The 17,096-nt window shown below is 45.5% G+C and overlaps 1 protein-coding gene across 1 annotated transcript in view; it reads right to left on the bottom strand.

Annotated features, from left to right (window-relative positions):
• The window catches only part of mpp2b (membrane palmitoylated protein 2b), a 524,997-nt gene that overhangs the window by 300,794 nt on the left and 207,107 nt on the right, over positions 1 to 17,096 (bottom strand). The gene's annotated exons all lie outside the window — the stretch shown is intronic.

Below are 17,096 nucleotides of genomic sequence, written 5' to 3' on the forward strand. Positions count from 1 at the left end.
ACCTACCAACATGAACCCTTGACATTCTAGGATGTCCAGGTGAACATGCACACACCCAACCTGCCTGAGAGTCCCACCCCCATCCACATTGACCTCCCCGTCCTCCTCCTTCCCACCCCCAGGGTCCATGTCTGCCTCAGAGTCCCCACTAACCACCCTCACCGTCCCATCTACTGCTACCAATGCACCCTTACCCTCCCAGCCTACCAGCTCCCTCTGCTCCCATTTATACTCATCATTCCCTCCTATCATGCCCAGCCTCAGTTCGCTCCCCAGGAGGCAGTCACTGATTCCACAGACCCCCCACTTGTTTGCTCACCGGGACATCAAAACCCCTACTTATTTCTTCTTCCACCCTTAGTCCCTCCGCCACCCCCGGACACCTTCCCCCCTCTGAACATCTTGCCCCCTCAGTACTCCCTTCCTTACACCTACCTCCTCACTTGCTGCATTCTCTTCCGTTATACATTCCTGCCCCCCATGCTCCCTCTTCCCCACTTCCCTGACACCTTTCTTCTCCCCCATCCAATCTCAGGCCCCCCAAACCCTTTGTTCACTCCATCCCAATCTCAACCCGACACCATCATCGCCATCCCCCACTCCCAATCTTAGCCCGCTCTGTTGCACCTTCTTCTCCCAACACCCCCATTTCCCCCCCCAACATTCCTCTCCCAGACAAACATAGACCTTCCTCTCCCCCCTCCACCCACAACCCCACCCCCCCCCCCCCCACCCCTCGCTGATCATCCACAGCAGCTCATGGCCAAGACTGTGATGTTCCAAAGCAGACCAGAAGCATCAATGGAGACCTCCCATCTTCCGGGAGCTGCTTCACAGTGGAGTCACGGCCATTGAGAATCCTCCCAGCATGCGATGCACATGTTCCTCCAGGTCCTGATCTGTAGGGCTCCAGCATCTTCTGCTCCTCGGGTGTCCACGATCTGAGCAAGAGCCAAACGGTAAGTCCCAGCTTCTGTACATCACCCTTGTCCAGACATGTTCTGTGATAACGTGTTTTCTGCCGGCATAACGGCAAATCAGTCGTGGAAGGACGATTCCAGCCGGGTCTTACTTTACATCCCATTACCGGGATGTAAATCGGGTTCATGCCGGCCTCCAGCAGGAGGTGCTTTTCACCATGGTGTACATCATCAGATGATCCCACTGCGCTTTCACAGCAGCATGGAACTGATTTCTGCCCCTCACGCTGAATTGCACTCCCCAACCCTGCCTGCCATGACAACATGACCGGACGATTCCGCCCATAGTTTTAGATCATCTTGGCGAAACAAAAGCATTTCAGTCACAAAGGTGGAGAGTGAAAGATTATTTAGATCTCATCTCATTTCTGCTAAACTCTGAAATATTAAAAATGAGCTCCTTTTCTTCAGTAATCTGCTGTTTTCATGTCACATGCAGAGCACCATGTCTGTATTGGACAGTGATTGTGCATAAGTGCTATGAAGCACATGAAAGGCACTATATAACTGTGAAAGCAAAATGCTGGAAATCTGGAATAAAAACAGAAAATGTTGGAAATACCCACAAGTCAAGGAGCTTCTCTGGAGATAGAAACAGAATTAATATTTCAAGTCGATGATCCTTCACCAGAATGATTCTCTCTCCCCAGATGCTGCCAAAGTCTTTCTTGTGGGGTTGGACTTTGCATAGCTCCCCCCTCCCCGGGCATGTTTTTTGGCAGCACAGCACGTAAAATACGAGGGATGTCCAGCCCACCATCTTCCCAATCACCCCTGAGCTGTCCCCAAACTACGGTAGATGGGTGAGTGCCCAAAACAACATCCTGCCCTCCATTTTAAATAAATAATTAATGGTCAATTGAGCTTGTTACTAAGCCAATTGACTGGGGGTATTACACTGCCCACACCATAATACGGTTGGCATGGATAGGTGGGCATGAATAGGCAGTTCATTTTTGAGCCCATGTTGAAAAATGGCAGGAAGAGGGGACCACATCATTCAACGGTTGTCCTGTGCACACTGGGGGGCACCTCACCCACCTGGGGCATCCCACCCACTCATTCCCCCCTACCAAGACGTCACCCCACTTTGTTCCTTCCCACCTGCCCTCTAAATCCAACCCTCCCATCCCACTCCTCCCAAGCCTGATCCACTCCCCCACCCAAAATGGTCCAACTTACCTGGCTCCAACATCCATCTTCTCTTCTCCTGGGGCCTGTTTGCAGTCCCAGAGGCACCCAATACCGAATTCTGGTGTTACTGCCACTCCTAGAGCTGCCAGCCAATCAGATTGGCCCTCAGCTCTCACAGGCAGGACTTCCTCCCACTGAGTGGGAGAAGTCCCACTCTCTCTTCGGCAGCGAGGTATGACTGCGGGTCAAGCTTCTTTCAGCTACGTTGGCTGTCGATCGACTTTCCTTCCGAGTTGCTGGGGGAAGGTGGCAGCAGTCCGTGCCCCCGCTATGTCAAGCCCATAATGTCATGGAGTCCCTCCTTTTAGCTGAGTTTCAGTATTGCCAATGGTCAAATAAACTGTGTAAATCAAAGCAAGAACTCAAAAGGATAGAAAGATTGAAGGGTAAGTAACGTTTAAATAAAAACAAATCTAGTAACGTTGCTAGAATATTGACTGCTAAGATCAAGGAAATCCCACCAGTTCGAACCAAAGCTCTCCTTTAATTCCATGACTTTCCACAATACACAGCAAGTTATTAAAATAGTAAATAAAACCAAAACTAAACCAAATTCAGTGCACTAAATCCCACACCCCAGTCACTTGGGTATCGTATCTGCTCCTTCCTTTTCTCCATCCAGAATCAGGCTTTCAGCTGCCTGTGGCCCACTCTCTGAAGCTCCCACCCTCCTGAAAACCACCACCTCTTCTCCATTAGGACTATCCTTGAAATTCAACTTTTTTGGTACTTACTCCCAACCTTCCCTTCCTTGATTCAGTGCCCATTTTCCATTACAGCCCTGTGAAGCACCTTGGGGCAGCTTCTAAGTTAAAGGCGTGATATTAAGTGCTTCAAGGGTGTGCCGAAAGCCAACATGAAGAAATGCAACACTGACATTAGCTCCCGAGAGACTACCACCTTGGATCAAATCAAATGGCGGCAATATCTGTGGGAGGGATCCCAGCATTTTGAGATCCAAAGACAACAAAATGAAGAGGAAAAGTGAGAGTGGTGAAAAGTACATGCCATGCCCCAAACTGATATTGCATGACCCACATCCCACATGACAACAAACGTCCTACATGTCAAAGTCTGCAGATCCTGTATCGGCCTCACAAGCCATCTTCAGACTCATGAAAGGCAATCGTCCTCACCAGTGAGGAATAGCCAATATTAGGCAAATTTTATAAAGATATAAGAAAGCAGAAAGTTGGTGCCAAAATATCAGGGATGACAGTTTGACTCAGTTCATAACCCTTTTGCATCTGAGCCAAACGGTTATGGGTTCAAGCCCCACTCCAAGGCTTGAGGATATATTATTTAGACTGTGCACATGCAGCATTTACAGGTGTGTTATTGTTTGGATGAAACAGTAAATTAAGATCCACTGCCTGTTGCATTGGATAATTCTCCCCATATTCAGGTCTACATTCCTCCTTCAACCAAATAACAGATTAACTGCCCGTTTGTGAGATACTGCTCTGTAACAGGTGGCTAGCAAATTTCTATAAGAGATTGTTATGTCTTCTGGTTCCTAAAAGTTCGAAATAATCACACTTTTGACAGAGATAGGGGAAGCTATGTCAAATCTATTTATCACATTGCAGTGTGTGTGCGGCGGAATGATACATTGTTGCTTTGGTACATCAACTAGACCAATAGGGAGTGATGTGGCATTCTGGATATACATATATATATAGTTCCTAAATCACTTGGGAATAATATAGCAATTCAACATGGATGCTGTGTTTCAAATAATTTGTTGTACGCAAAGTACTTTCAGAAGTTTCTGGAAGAAAGGGAAATATTCAGAATATCAGAAAAGACAAGGAAGGAAAAAAATGGTGGGGTAGCAGTTTTGATTAAGGAAAATATTACATTCAAAGACAGAATCTAATTGATTGTAGTTAAATAATAAATGAGCTACAATGATGCTTTACATATGTTCCAGGGCACAAAATTGTAGGAAGGAAATAGGGAAGAAGATTGGCAAGAAAATTACTGAGAGGTGCATAATAAGAGTGGTGTTAATGGGAGACTCAACTACTCCAATATTGAATGGGACTATGATTCTATTAAGAGCAGAAATGTTTTGCGTGTGTTCAGGAGAATTTTCTTGATAGCATGTTTCATGACCAACAAGGAACGAGGCATTGCTGTATCAAGTCCTGGGGAATAAGCTGGGTAAAATGGAGAATGCCACACTCAGGGGGCAGAATTTTGCCCTCAGATGGCGGGCGGGCCCACCGGCACCGAAATGGGGCCCGCCGCCATTTTGAATCGGCGGGCCAATTAAGGCCCACCCAGTGGCCTGCCCGACAGGAAGCACTATGCACTCATCCTGCCAATCGATGAGGTTTCATGTATTATCAGAAGCCCGCCAGGGCTCCTGGCCTGCCCGCCAGCCTTAAGGTTGGACGGGCAGGTCTTTAATTATCTTAATTAGTTGTCAATGGCCTCAATTGGCCATTGACAGCTCGGCGGCCTTCCTAAAAATTTAAAAGGGACCAGGATAACGTCGGGGGTTCCTCCCGATGTCATCCCGCGTCATTTTCCCGTCGGCGAGTGGGCCCCACCCCCAAATCGCCAGCGGGAAAATTCAGGCCAGGGGGTATCTCAGGCATAGTGATCACAGTATATAAAGATTTAGAGTAGTTACAAAGAAGGACAAAGACCAATCTAGATAAAAGTACTTAACTGGAAGAGGGTCAATTTTAGAGAAATGAGGAGAGGTCTGACCCAGATAAATTTGTGTCAAGACTAGCAGGCAGAAATGCAATGGGGGAAAAGAGGGTACATCCAAGGTCACAGCTCCCTGGATGATGAAGTTGTTAAAGAGCAGAATGAAGTATAAAATGTGGGCATAGATAGATGTCAGGTCAGTAATACAGAGACAGAATCAGGCTGAATACGAAAAGTACAGATGAGAAGTGTAAAATCAACTAAGAGGATGAAAAGACGGGAAGGCAGAAGGTGTGGCTGAGGTACTAAATGCCTACTTTGCATTAGTGTTTATGAAGAAAGAGGACTTCACCGAAGCTACATTAAATGAGGATAGATCTGGGATATTGGATGAGACAAAAATACAGAGGAGGTACTCAAAGGAGTGACATACATAAAATAGGTAAATCACCCAGGCTGGATAGGATGCAGCCCAGGTTGCTGAGAGAAGCAAGGATAGAAATTGCAGAGGTACTGTCCACAATCTTCCAATTCTCCTTAGGTTTACAGGTAATGCCAGAAAACTGGAAGACTGGAACAGTTACACCCTTGTTCAAAAAATGGGTGAGGGATAAACCCGGCAATTACAACCCGTCAGTTTAAACATGGACTTTTTTTTATTATTCATTCATGGGATGTGGGCACCACTGGCTGGGCCAGCATTTATTGCCCATCCCTAGTTGCCCTTGAGAAGCTGATGGTGAACTGCCTTCTTGAACCACTGCAGTCCATGTGGTGTAGGTACACCTGCAGTGCTGTTAGGGAGGGAGTTCCAGAGTTTTGACTTAGCGACAGTGAAGGAACGATGATATATTTCCAAGTTAGGATGGTGAGTGATTTGGAGGGGAACTTCCAGGTGACAGTGTTCCCATGTATCTGCTGCCCTTGTCCTTCTAGATGGTAGTGGTTGTGGGTTTGGAAGGTGCTGCCTAAGGAGCCTTGGTGAATTCCTACAGTGCATCTTGTAGATGGTACACACTGCTGCTACTGTGCGTCAGTGGTGGAGGTAGTGAATGTTTGTGGATGTGGTGCCAATCAAGCAGACTTTGTCCTGGATGATGTCAAGCTTCTTGAGTGTTGTGGGAGCTGCACTCATCCTGGCAAGTGGAGAGTATTCCATCACACTCTTGACCTTGACTTGTAGATGGTGGACAGGCTTTGGGAACTCAGGAGAGGAGTTACTTGTCACATGGTTCCTAGCCTCTGACCTGCTCTTGCAGCCACAGCACTTATATGGCTAGTCCAGTTCAGTTTCTGGTAACCCCCCAGGATGTGGGTAGTGGGGGACTCAGTGATGGTAATGCCATTGAACATCAAGGGCCGATGGTTTGATTCTCCCTTGTTGGAGACAGTCATTGTCTGCCACTGGTGTGGCGCCAATGTTGCTTGCCTCTTGTCAGCCCAAGCCTGGATATTATCCAGGTCTTGCTGCATTTGGACATGGACTGCTTCAGTGTCTGAAGAGTCGCGAATGGTGCTGAACATTGCGCAATCACCAGCGAATATCCCCACTTCTGACCTTATGGCGGGAGGAAGGTCATTGACGAAGCAGCTGAAGATGGTTGGACCAAGAATACTACCCTGAGGAACTCCTGCAGTGATGTCCTGAAGCTGAGTTGACTGACCTCCAACAACCACAAACATCTTCCCTTCTGCCAGGTATGCTCCAACCAGCGGTGAGTTTTCCCCCTGATTCCCATTGAACCAGGGTTCATTCCCTGGTTTGATGGTAATTATAGAGTAGGGGATATGCCAGGCCATGAGGTTACAGATTGTGTTTGAGTACAGTTCTGCTGCTGCTGATGGCCACAGCGCCTCATGGATGCCCAGTCTCGATTTGGTAGATCTGTTCGAAATCTATCCCGTTTAGCACAGTGGTATTGCCACACAACACGATGGAGGGTATCCTCCATGTGAAGGCCTGACTTCGTCTCCACAATGACTGTACTTTAGGTGTAACTACACCAGATGGACTGCAACGGTTCAAGAAAGGCAGTTCACCACTACCTTCTCAAGAGCATTTAGGTTTGAGCAACAAATGCTGACCTTGATGCTCACATTACATGAAAGAACAAAAAAAAAGAAGCTACATTTTAAAGGGGAGACCTAGAGATGCTAATGCACAATTTCTTGAAGGCGGCACAATGGGTTAATAAAGCAGCTAATAAAGCAATATGAATCCTGGACCTAATAACTAAAGGCAAAGAATGCAAAAGTCAGTAAGTTTAACGAAATCTACATAAAATACAAGTTCAGCTCCTGTTGGTGTAGTTTGTCCAATTTTGGGCACCATGCTTCAGGAAGGATGAGAGGATACAGAGGAGATTTACTAGATTGGTTCCAGCGAGGGATTACAGTTATGTGGATAGACTGGAGAAGCTGGGGTTGTTCTCCTTAGAGTAGAGAAGATGAGATTTGATACAGTAAGTAAAGAGAGACTATTTCTAATGGCTTAAGGCTTGATAACAAGAGAACAGAGATTCAAGGTGATTGGCAAAAGAACCACAGGCAATAAGAGAGTAGTTTTTTTTTCTATGCAATGAGTGAAAAGGATTTGGAATGCACAGCCTGATAGAGTGGGACACAGAGAATCAACAGTGGCCTTGAAAAGGGAATCGGATAAATACTTGGAGAAAAAAACCATAGGGAAACAGGGGGGAGAGTGTGACAAACTGGACTGTTCTTCAAAAGAGCTGCAGCAGCCTCAATGGGCTGAATGGCCCCCACTGTGCTGTACTCTTCCAAGATACTATGATGAAGTAGTGATAAGATCTATCTTTTAATACTACACAATTCCAGTTAGAATTCTGATTCAGAATTATTCAACCCATGTAGAAAAAGAAACGATTTATTTAAGTTGCCTTGATGTGGTGTTAATAATCCCAAAGATACACATCACAGAGAAACACTGCTGTCTGTGTAGTCCAGCTTTTTGGTTATGAATTGTAATCCTCTGTTCACTCCATCTTGGCCAAATGCACAATATCTTGGCCAAATGCACAACACAGCAAGGTCAGGTTTTGTTGTACAGTGGCCGTGTTATGCTATTTGTGATAGAGTTGATCTGCAGGCAAATCCTGGGTGGATCCATTAAGTTTATTTACAATATACTCAGCAGTAACTACACGTGTGCTTTTAACTCCAACTCTATCTCTACACTGACTACAGAGGTAGCCCGCTCTACTCTCCTATTGGTTACTACAGATCATATGATCTCTCCTAACAAGTATTATTCTTAGAAGGTACATTACACATTAAATAAAACCATAATTACAATATTCCTCTCCCTATAACTCGACTATACATATTAAATTTACAAGTACATATTTTCCAAAACAACATAATATTTACACTGGGAAAGGAATTTACAAGTTCAGTCTATCAGGTGGTTTCCTGGTACGTGTGGAAAGTCACAACTTCACAACTTCAGATTCTTTGTCAGGAACCTCCTTTTCTAGGGTTGCCTGAACACCAGGTGCTTCGGTGGACATTTGTAGTTTTTGTATCCTCAACTCTTAGAGGAACATCAGACATGGGTTGAGTATTCTCAACGGGAAACGCAAACCCAGCCATGGATCACTGGTGGAGCCAATTCTTGGTAACTTGTCTCTCTCTTCCTTCAATGATCCGGATGATCTGGTCTTCCACCTCCATGTGGTAAGATAGAGGTTCAGTCACTGCACTTCTTTCATCCGGTAACCACTTTGGTCCTTCCCCGAAATCTTTCACGTATATGGACTCTCCCACAGTAAATTTCCTCTTGCGACCATGCCAGTCATATCTAGTTTTCTGGATTCCCTGACTCCTTTCCATCTTTCCCTCTAAATTTGGCATTATTAAGCTCAACATTGCCCTGAGACAGTGTTTCAACTATAACCCCACAAGTGTGACACCTGCTGTTGTGTGAAAGATAATCCTGTGATGAAAAAGAAAGTGTGCTAGCTTGATTGCCAAGGAATCTCCAGTTGGCTTTTTCATGCCTGCCTTGAACGTCTGAACTGCCCTTTCAGCCAGTCGATTTGAGGAAGGGTGGTATGGTGCAGCTTTCACGAGTGATACCGTTGAGACTGATAAACCGTTCAAACTCAGCACTTATAAATGCCATGCCATTATTAGAAACGACTACCTCTGGTAGTCCGTGAATGGCAAAACTCTGACGTAGTTTCTCAATTGTAGTGACCGACGTCGGTAGCTTCACCTCATATACGTCCAGCCATTTTGAATGGGCATCAACAATGAGCAGAAATATCGTTCCCAATATAGTCAATGTGTAACCGCACCCAGGGTTTACCTGGCCACTCCCATGAGCGTAATGGAGCAGTCACTGTCAACCTTTGCAGTTACTGACATTGCACACAGTGCTTTACTAAATTATTTCATCATCCATCCAGGCCAGCATAGATAGCTTCTTCATTTGGGAAATTCCTGGATGGATACTGTGTAGTTCAATTAAAAGTGGCTCTCTTCCCTTTTGGAGGAACTATCACTCATGCTCCCCTCAATAGGATGCCATGCTGGCTGGTTATTTCATGTCTTCTGTTGAAGTATGGTTTCATTTCATCAGATATCGGCTCCTGTCCATGTAGCACTTGTTCTCATACCCAAGATAGGACTAGGTCCCGACTTGTCCAGTCTCTGATCTGTCAAGCACATAGCGGCGAGGAATCTAAGAAATTAAACAGTAAAACAAGTTCCTGTGCAACTGGGACATGCTCATCATTTTCTTGTAAAGACAAATGACTAAGTGTGTCGGTATTTGCAATTCGATTGCCAGGCCTATGTACAAAAATATATTCATATGCTGCCAGAATTAAGGCCCTATCAGTATTTCTGTATCTTCTTTATAAGTGCCACCTTCTTCCTGGTGCAGACTTTAACCTCAGCCTTCTTTTTGACTTCACTGTTGGCCAGACTTCTCTCAGATGCAAGCTCAACTTGCCTGAGATCAGTAGCTGAGTCTCCCAAAATTTCATTATCTGTCTGCTTCTTGGAAAATTCAGCGACTTCTGCTTCCAAAGCCTCTTTGGCTTCATTTAGCTGATTCTTCAGCTCTTCCATCTCTTTTTTGTAGTTGTTTGCTGCCTCCTGGAAAATTGAACATTGTTGTGTCTTCTCTGCCAACTAATTCTTCAGTTTGTTCAGAGAGATGTTGAATTCTGTTTCTCTTCATAATTTTTCCAGAGGTACAAACTTTGACCTGAGGGAATCTTGCAGTGAGTGAAGGTCTTTCAACGGGTTTTCTTTTTCCCTTTGAAGATTGCTCACTTTGCCTTGAACACTATCATCAAGCAAAGTCTCTTCGAGTTTCTTCTGCTGTCCTTCCAGGGCTTGGCTTAAGACAGCCTACATTTCTTCAGGTTGTTGAGTCCTTACATGCTCCTTTTTCAAAACAGGGATGCTTTGCAGCTTCCTTTTGGAATCTCAGAGGCTAATCAAGGTCGATCTCCCTTAGCCAACTTCACCCTAGAAGGCTTGGTTCAGTGTCTCTCAATACCAGCACTGATAGCTTTGCCGATTGGCTTCCATAATCGAGAATTACTCAGCTGATGATGCCTTTTACCTGAAGTCCTTCACCTTTGTAAGTTTTTAACGTGGCCATTGTTCATTCCAAACTTAATTGATGTTCACTATTATTCAAATATCTGAAGGTATGTTCCCAGATGACTGTAGTGGATGCTTCCATTTTAAAAGGTTTGCTATTTACTTTCACTGTGACAAATATTGGTTCTGTATTTCCAACTTTCAGCTTATAAAATGAGTAAATGTCAGAATGTTGTTGTTTCAGGCTCTTGTAGATTTCATTGGGCTTCTTCTTTTATTTGCAAGCCTATTTGAATCTTTCCCTGCATTGTCTAATTATAAACAAAAACAGAATTACCTGGAAAAACTCAGCAGGTCTGGCAGCATCGGCGGAGAAGAAAAGAGTTGACGTTTCGAGTCCTCATGACCCTTCGACAGAACTTGAGTTCGAGTCCAGGAAAGAGCTGAAATATAAGCTGGTTTAAGGTGTGTGTGTGGGGGGCGGAGAGATAGAGAGACAGAGAGGTGGAGGGGGTTGGTGTGGTTGTAGCGACAAACAAGCAGTGATAGAAGCAGAATATCAAAAGATGTCAACAACAAAATGTTGTTGACATCTTTTGATATTCTGCTTCTATCACTGCTTGTTTGTCGCTACAACCACACCAACCCCCTCCACCTCTCTGTCTCTCTATCTCTCCGCCCCCCACACACACACCTTAAACCAGCTTATATTTCAGCTCTTTCCTGGACTCGAACTCAAGTTCTGTCGAAGGGTCATGAGGACTCGAAACGTCAACTCTTTTCTTCTCCGCCGATGCTGCCAGACCTGCTGAGTTTTTCCAGGTAATTCTGTTTTTGTTTTGGATTTCCAGCATCCGCAGTTTTTTTGTTTTTGTCTAATTATATGTCTATTTCTGTGACAATAGGAGCTAGACCAGAAAATTAGAGAGGGTGCAATGATCTCACGTTCTTTTTTGAAGCAAACGAGATTAAGGGGGAAGAGAAGAGGTGAGCGATCCTCTTGAGTACTTGTGGGAGCAAAACCTATAGTTTGATTCGAAGTTTGACGGCACCCAGCACCCCCGATTCAAAGAATTTAAATGAATTGGTGAACCTCGTGAAGGGACATTTTCAACTCAAGCCCTCAGTCATGATGCAGAGGTTCAGGTTCACTAGGCTTACTGGCATCTTCATGTAAATTGTACTGATAAGTATTTGGCTTTAGTGAACAGTCCACACAATATTAAGCTTTTTGTGGAAAAAAAATTGAGATTCAATTCTTGGTAGGTGAGATCGAGCTCTGTAATTGTGCTGGTGCTAGTACTAAATCCAGAAGTGAGAAAATGGCGTCCGCAGCACTACCAGCTGCATCCAGCATGGCTGGCATGGCACTTCATGGTGAGAGGTCTGCTAGTGTGGATGTGCCACCTGTACACTGGAAACCTTCGAAGTGGGCAGGTTGTGACATCAATCAGCTGCACGATGGGCCACCCCCTTCCCCATTAGCATATTTAAAGAGCCAGCCATCTAACTTGCAAGAGAAGTGCTTTTGACTGACTTTTGTTTTTTCAAAGTTTGTGGGAGTATTGTGAAGTGCGTTTAAAGCTGTTTTGGTGAGTTGCAGGGTTTTGCAGTGAGCATTGCTGCATCCATTCTGTGACCAATTCACACAAAAGCTACAATAGTTATGGAGGCTGTCATTGCAATGTCTCTTGGTCTGCAACACCACAGAAAAATGGAGCAAAGGCTGCAAAGAGGGGAAGCTCAGCACACAGCAAGGAACAGGAGGAGGAGGGTTCTCTACAGAACTATCAAGGGTGTTCAGGGCGCACTTCTGCTACCTCCACCTCAGTCCAGGGGCAAAGCCTGAAGCACCTGAGATTCACCACCGAGATCACAGAACTCTGCCACTTCCTTCAAAAGGACCTGCAGCCTCAGGCAGAGAGCAAAGATGCTGCTGCCAGTAGTCTTCAAGAGCACTGGGCCCTGACTTTCCACATGATAGGATCCTTCCAGGTGGGAGTAGCCAACCTTGGGAATATGTCCACAATTCACAGTGCAGCACTGTATCCAAGAGGTGACAGAGACCCAGTATGGGAGCAGAGATGGGTTCATAATCTACTCTCTAACCAGGCAGAGGAAGGATGAGCAAGCAAGTGGCTTTGCCAGGGAAGCGCAAAACCCAGAACAAGAGGCTGGCTGCTTGAAGGCAAAGGATAATCTCTGTACAAGTGACTGATAACCCCCTCTGCCAGCTGACCACGCAGAGAGTCATGCTGTCAAGCGGAACATTATGGAACAGACCATTTGGTATTCTTAAACAACTGTACTGTTGCCAGGGCCATTCGCAGAGAGCTCTACCACACTCGCTGGAACAAGTCTGCAAATTTGAGGTAGTCTGCTGCAATCTTCACATTTACCAAATGACACAGCCATTGTCACCAGGCATACAGAGGCCACCCGAGGAGGTGGTGGCACCTGGAACTCCGTCACTCCGAACGGGCTGTCTATGAGTACCTACTTAGACTTTGGTCCCCTTAAGATGCCCTCTCTTTACTGCCACTGTTTCACTATTCCCCACCTTCCCATCTCTGACATCCCATCACTGAGTCCTCTTGGGCAAAATTCTGCAAGAGAAGTCACCAGCAAATGTTTTTTCATAAAATCTTTATCCAACAACACACCCTATTATACAAGCAAAAAGAACTATTCAACTTTCTCCATTTCCTTAGTATCTGATATGTTGCTTCTATGTATTGCTATCCCAGTGGCTGGGGGAAGACTGCTGACTCTCACTGTGGGACTCACTAATTCTCTCTTGCAGGATCCCTCGAGTGGCTCTGGGCCTTGAGGGTCTGGCATTGGATAGCACCATCTCAGCATTGGCAGCAGCAGTCCAGGCTGGTTGAGAGGCTACAGCCAAGGCACTGGCAGAATGGTAGTGGTGGGAGCATGAACGCTCTCCTCCTGAAAGAAGACAGCAGGTTTGCCCTCCACAGTGGCACTGCCACTACCACGGGTGGCACCTGGTAATCTTTTGGGAGGACAGATTGCTGAACTGCCTCAAAAGCCTGTATGCCCCTTTGAGCACTGAGAGTTGCAGCAATGAGGGCAGCAGACTGAACCTGTTTGGCGGCAAGCGTGGATCACATAACCTCTGTCTGAGCTCCCACTGCTGAACAGAGATGTCAAGGGGCTTCCACCTGTGTTGCAGTGGAACCTGAGTCAGTGGCCACTAGATGTGGTATCCCAGCAGGGTCCGCAAGTGCTGTCATGGAGTTGGCCGTCGCTTCCATGTTGGAATGGGTGGGCTTAAAACACTGTATGGAGCCCTGTGCCACCTTGGTGCCAGATTCCTCCATGCTCCTTGACAGTGACAAGAGAACATTGGCAAGCCTTTCAATGCATCAAGCTTCTTGGTCTGATTGTTCATCAGCATTCTCTGACTGCCCCATTGAAGCCCTTGATCACGGTCCCCTAAAGTGAGCTGGCACATGAACTATCCTATCCCCTGGCCTGGTTGCAGACCACTTGTGCCCAATGTGCAGATCCTGACTCTTTATTTGCTACTCAAGTTTGCACTGCCAGTGGCTGCAAGTGTCACATAAAGTGTAGCTCTTCCTCCATCAGTGATGTGCTTTTGCCCTTTCTCTCGAGGATGCTGTAGATGGGCAGGCAGCAGTTCCTGGGAGTCTGAAAGAAGAAACTCAGCAGGAGAGAGTTAGGGGTGAGGGCAGAGGGTGGGGGTGGGGTGGAAAGCAAGAAGTCCATGGTCATACCATCTGCAGCTTGCACTTCATGCCTGATAGCAGGATGAGGCCGGGGTGAGATTTGAGAAGGGGCATAGAAAGAAACATACTGCCATTTTAAATATGCTTGGTGATGCTGGATGTAGTGGATTCCATGATGTGGAGCATCATCTTCTCCGCAGGAGTCAGGAGATAAAAAAGTGCCTGGCCCCGATTGCTTCTGCTTTGCTCCCGATGATTGTGTTTGTGTGACTTTGTCCTGCAAGATGAAGGGAAGACTGTTAGTGATTGTGATGTACTGTGTTTGGGTGATGCGTCTGCTATAACTGTGAGAGGTGGGTGCGAGATTTACATCATTGGAAAGTATGTGAGGGTGAGGCAAACTATCTGATTGATAGGTCTCAGTCCTGAGTGCTAGGGACTGCTGATGAGTGAGTGGTGGAGGTGTGGTGTATTGTACAACGTGAGAGGTTGATGATGTGGTCGGTATGAGATACCCTTCGAAGATGCATTCACTGATCTTGACCACCACGTGAGGTCATTGAATCGGTTGCAAAACTGCTGCCATGTCCTTTGGTCAAGTCTCTGGGTACTGACCTCGCTGGCCACTTTGCTCCCATTCCTTTCTGAGAGCGTTCCTTGAAGGCCTCTTGCTCCCCCTTCCCCCTGCAAAACAGGACCTATCTCCTGCTGCCAACCCCTATTACTAAGGCCTCAAGCGATGTAATAATGAATTTTTGGAGCCCTCTCTCTTCCTTAGTGCTTCATTTGTTTAACTTCTACTTGCAGTTAATTGCACCACAGGCAGTCAGAAGTAGCTCCCTTCAAATTAATACAGCTTTCCTGTTAGCCACTCACAGAGTTAGGCTGCCTGTTGAGTGATTAGCCATCCAAAAACACAGGCTGCACTTGGCTGAACACTACAATCAATGAAATGAGGAGGCAGCATACAAACCTCAACAGGGTTCGGGCGTGGGCTGCTTGCGAACTGAGACCCCAGTGCCCAAAAAAGTGAACAACTGAATCGTTAACCATTGGTAATTCAAGTCGTCTTCTCAGTCATTATTTGAGAGGAAAGATTTTGGAAGTCTTAAAATATGCTTTTACATGGGTGCTCTCAAATTACTCATGCTCACTTCTAATGTGGAAATCCACACATGAGCTGAAAATGTTGGTACCCTGAGCTTCATCTTTCAAAATTACTTAGTTGAAGCCAAGATGTAGCTGGGCATTGAATTCTATCTGTCAGGAAAGTGAAAGCTTTCTAGCACAATTACTACAGGTCATAGCTGAATTGAGTTCTGGCAGCGTTAGCTATGTTGCTAATAGAAAAGTCACAAGTTCGCAGCACAAAACACGACATCCAATTCAACAGTGTCGAGCTGAGCCCAGAGCTACAGCCACAACAATTTCCTTTTTAATGGGGCCTAAAGGGGCTCACAGGCCCCACTAGTACAATATTCTGTTCTTCTATTTTGCACATCACTTGAGTTTATAACACAACCAGATAACAACTACTCAGTTCTATAGGCAATATTCTCAAAGTGAAAACTAATTTTTAAAAATCACATCTGAATCTAAGAATTCAAACTATGGTACTTTTCAACATTTTGGCACTAATTTACATAAGTTTCCGACATCTATCTAATTGAAAACTCTCTTTCTGTAAACTTGCGGGGTTAGACTGTCCCTGCAGCATTGACAATTGGCGCGTCCTAAATGAATCATATTATTTGTCAGCAGAGAATGATAAAATCCAGAGTAACAGGCAAAACCACTTTCCTGGCCTACCACTTCCCAAGTCCTCCTAGGTTATCTGTGAACAACACCCTGGGAGATAAAAACAGAAAGTGCTGTAAAAATGCAGATAAGGAAAGAAAAAGAGTTAACATTCCGGTTCAGTGACCTTTTTCAATTCTGACAACAGCCCATTGACCCAAAATGTTAAATCCACTTCCCTCTCCACCAATGTTGCCAGGCCTGCTGAGTATTTTCAGCATTTTCTGTTTCATTTCAGATTTGCAACATATGTAGTATTCTGCTTTTGTACCATGGGGGATCCACTGATGACTAGAAAATTTGCTCAACTATAAACTCATTTGTTACTTGTCATCCATGTTATAACAGACTTTACTATAAATGCATATCAGGACTACTGGTTTATTTTGAAAAAGAAGCTTTGAAACTAAAGGACGGCATACTTGGATGCATCCAAATTGACCAGGCCCAAAGGCGTATCTTTGTTGCTTGGTTCAGATGTACCTTCTTTCCACCCAAATTGCTTAGTATTGAAACACAGCCTGTGCAGAGATTCTGCAAATATGTCTCTGTGATACCAAAAACCACATGTCTGGGTTTTTATATAATAGTCACTTCTGGGGCAAGGGGCTGTGGGAAAGAATGCAGAAATAGTTGTTTTTCAGGATCACATCTGCGCAGTAGTTCTGCAATTGAGGTTTGTTTTAGGTGACAAGGGAAGAATTTTTCAATGTTTGTAATGAATGAGATGAAATTACCCTCCCAAGGAGGATATCTTAAACTGTCAGCAGGAAACACACTGCTCTCAAAGTGTCCCACCCACCTCTGATCGCATAAGGTTGTGGTAATTTTAACTATCGGTCACTGACTGGGAGAGATCAGGAAGCATGGCTGCTGGCCTCCAGAAAATCAGGCAGTCCTAGACTGTCCACCAGCACTCAGATAAGTTTAGGGGGTGAGGTTCAGGCATTCTGCTGCATCTCATGAATGGGGGTTGGGTGGGAGAATGTAGGGAATGTGTGTCAGAAGACAGCTAAACTTTAGTTGAGTGGCCTGAAGGAGAATTTGTATTCCTCCCAGCCCCACAGCCCCACAGGCTAAATAAAACTTAATGGGGGTGGGGGTCTGTTTAACTTCCTGATATTCTCCACCTGGCTTTCCCCAATCAGACGAAAGACAAAAGGACGGACAG

The sequence above is a fragment of the Carcharodon carcharias genome, chromosome 23 (assembly GCF_017639515.1).
Source record: "Carcharodon carcharias isolate sCarCar2 chromosome 23, sCarCar2.pri, whole genome shotgun sequence".
NCBI lineage: Eukaryota > Metazoa > Chordata > Chondrichthyes > Lamniformes > Lamnidae > Carcharodon > Carcharodon carcharias.